This window comes from Taudactylus pleione, unplaced genomic scaffold, assembly GCF_031769625.1.
Source record: "Taudactylus pleione unplaced genomic scaffold, aTauple2 ptg000773l, whole genome shotgun sequence".
Taxonomy (NCBI): Eukaryota; Metazoa; Chordata; class Amphibia; order Anura; family Myobatrachidae; genus Taudactylus; species Taudactylus pleione.
Genome location: NW_028285175.1, coordinates 82501 through 85000, shown reverse-complemented (window position 1 = coordinate 85000; position 2500 = coordinate 82501). Strand labels below are relative to the sequence as shown.

Here is a 2500-nt window from a genome sequence, read left to right as displayed (position 1 = left end):
TAACATTCTTTTCTATTATATTTTAAATTTAATTTTTTCAACTTATCAATGAATTTACTTGAGTTAAGAAGTAATACAGGTCTAAAGTTAATGTTTTTGAGCACCTACAGCAAAACCACACTGGACATGCCCAATCTCGTCTGATCTTGTGAGCTATGCAGTGTTGGGACTGGTTTGTACTTGGATGGGAGACTACCTAGGAATCCCAGGTTCTGTAGGTAATTTTATACTGCCATAACATTCTTTTCTATTACATTTTACATTTAATTTTTTCAACTTATAAATGAATTTACTTGGGTAAAGAAGTAAAAGAGGTCTAAAGTTAATGTTTTTGAGCACCTACAGCCAAACCACACTGGACATGCCCAATCTCGTCTGATCTTGGAAGCTATGCAGTGTTGGGCCTGGTTAGTACTTGGATGGGAGACCACCTGGGAATACCAGGAGCTGTAGGTAATTTTATACTGCCAAAACATTCTTTTCTATTACATTTTACATTTAATTTTTCAATTTATCATTGAATTTACTTGAGTTAAGAAGTAAAAGAGGTCTAAAGTTAATACTTTTGAGCACCTACAGCCAATCCACACTGGACATGCCCCATCTCGTCTTATTTTTGAAGCTATGCAGTGTTGGGCATGGTCAGTATTTGGATGGGAGACCACCTGGGAAAACCAGCTGCAAAAGGTAATTTTATACTGCCATAACATTCTTTTCTATTACATTTTACATTTAATTTTTTCAACTTATCAATGAATTTACTTGAGTTAAGAAGTAATAGAGGTCTAAAGTTAATGCTTTTGAGCACCTACAGCCAAACCACACTGGACATGCCCAATCTCGTCTGATCTTGGAAGCTATGCAGTGTTGGGACTGGTTAGTACTTGGATGGGAGACTACCTAGGAATCCCAGGTGCTGTAGGTAATTTTATACTGCCATAACATTCTTTTCTATTACATTTTACATTTAATTTTTTCAAATTATCAATGAATTTACTTGTGTTAAGAAGTAAAAGCGGTCTAAATTTAACGCTTTTGGGCACCTACATCCAAACCACAGTGGACATGCCCAATCTCGTCTGATCTTGGAAGCTATGCAGTGTTGGGCCTGGTTAGTACTTGGATGGGAGACCACCTGGGAATACCTGGAGCTGTAGGTAATTTTATACTGCCATAACATTATTTTCTATTACATTTTACATTTAATTTTTTCAATTTATCAATGAATTTACTTGAGTTAAGAAGTAAAAGAGGTCTAAAGTTAATGGTTTTGAGCACCTACAGCCAAACCACACTGGACATGCCCAATCTCGTCTGTACTTGGAAGCTATGCAGTGTTGGGCCTGGTTAGTACTCGGAGGGGAGACCACCAGGGATTACCAGGTGCTATAGGTAATTTTATACTGCCATAACATTCTTTTCTATTACATTTTAAATTTAATTTTTTCAACTTATCAATGAATTTACTTGAGTTAAGAAGTAATTGAGGTCTAAAGTTAATGTTTTAGAACACCTACAGCCAAACCACACTGGACATGCCCAATCTCGTCTGATCTTGGAAGCTATGCAGTGTTGGGCCTGGTTAGTACTTGGATGAGAGACCACCTGGGAATCCCAGGAGCTGTAGGTAATTTTATACTGCCATAACATTCTTTTCTATTACATTTTACATTTAATTTTTCAACTTATCATTGAATGTACTTGAGTTAAGAAGTAAAAGAGGTCTAAAGTTAATACTTTTGAGCACCTACAGCCTATCCACACTGGACATGCCCCATCTTGTCTTATCTTGGTAGCTATGCAGTGTTGGGCATGGTCAGTACTTGGATGGGAGACCACCTGGGAAAACCAGCTGCAGTAGTTAATTTTATACTGCCATAACATTCTTTTCTATTACATTTTACATTTAATTTTTTCAACTTATCAATGAATTTACTTGAGTTAAGAAGTAAAAGTGGTCTAAATTTAACGCTTTTGAGCACCTACATCCAAACCACAGTTGACATGCCCAATCTCATCTGATCTTGGAAGCTATACAGTGTTGGGCCTGGTTAGTACTTGGATGGGAGACCACCTGGGAATACCTGGAGCTGTAGGTAATTTTATACTGCCATAACATTCTTTTCTATTACATTTTACATTTAATTTTTTCAACTTATCAATGAATTTACTTGAGTTAAGAAGTAATAGAGGTCTAAATTTAATGCTTTTGAGCACCTACAGCCAAACCACACTGGACATGCCCAATCTCGTCTGATCTTGGAAGCTATGCAGTGTTGGGCCTCATTTGTACTTGGATGGGAGACAACCTGGGAATACCAGGTGCTGTAGGTAATTTTAGACAACCAAAACATTCTTTTCTATTACATTTACATTTCATTTTTTCAACTTATCAATGAATTTACTTGAGTTAAGAAGTAAAAGAGGTCTAAAGTTAATGTTTTTGAGCACCTACAGCCAAACCACACTGGACATGCCCAATCTCGTCTGATCTTGGAAG

The 2500-nt window shown here is 36.8% G+C and overlaps 1 non-coding gene and 7 pseudogenes across 1 annotated transcript in view; all 8 read left to right on the top strand.

Annotated features, from left to right (window-relative positions):
• The first annotated feature begins 337 nt into the window (after positions 1 to 337).
• LOC148476190 (5S ribosomal RNA) lies at positions 338 to 456 on the top strand (annotated as a pseudogene).
• A 350-nt stretch (positions 457 to 806) lies between these two features.
• Positions 807 to 925, top strand: LOC148476189 (5S ribosomal RNA; annotated as a pseudogene).
• A 116-nt stretch (positions 926 to 1041) lies between these two features.
• On the top strand, positions 1042 to 1160 carry LOC148476188 (5S ribosomal RNA; annotated as a pseudogene).
• Positions 1161 to 1276: 116 nt separating this feature from the next.
• Positions 1277 to 1395, top strand: LOC148476187 (5S ribosomal RNA; annotated as a pseudogene).
• Positions 1396 to 1511: 116 nt separating this feature from the next.
• On the top strand, positions 1512 to 1630 carry LOC148476186 (5S ribosomal RNA; annotated as a pseudogene).
• Positions 1631 to 1980: 350 nt separating this feature from the next.
• Positions 1981 to 2099, top strand: LOC148476185 (5S ribosomal RNA; annotated as a pseudogene).
• A 116-nt stretch (positions 2100 to 2215) lies between these two features.
• Positions 2216 to 2334, top strand: LOC148476184 (5S ribosomal RNA; annotated as a pseudogene).
• Positions 2335 to 2449: 115 nt separating this feature from the next.
• Positions 2450 to 2500, top strand: part of LOC148476183 (5S ribosomal RNA) — a 119-nt gene continuing 68 nt past the window's right edge. The window contains exon 1 of the ribosomal RNA XR_015872741.1: positions 2450 to 2500. This exon is cut by the window's right edge and continues 68 nt beyond it. This is a non-coding gene — a ribosomal RNA (5S ribosomal RNA).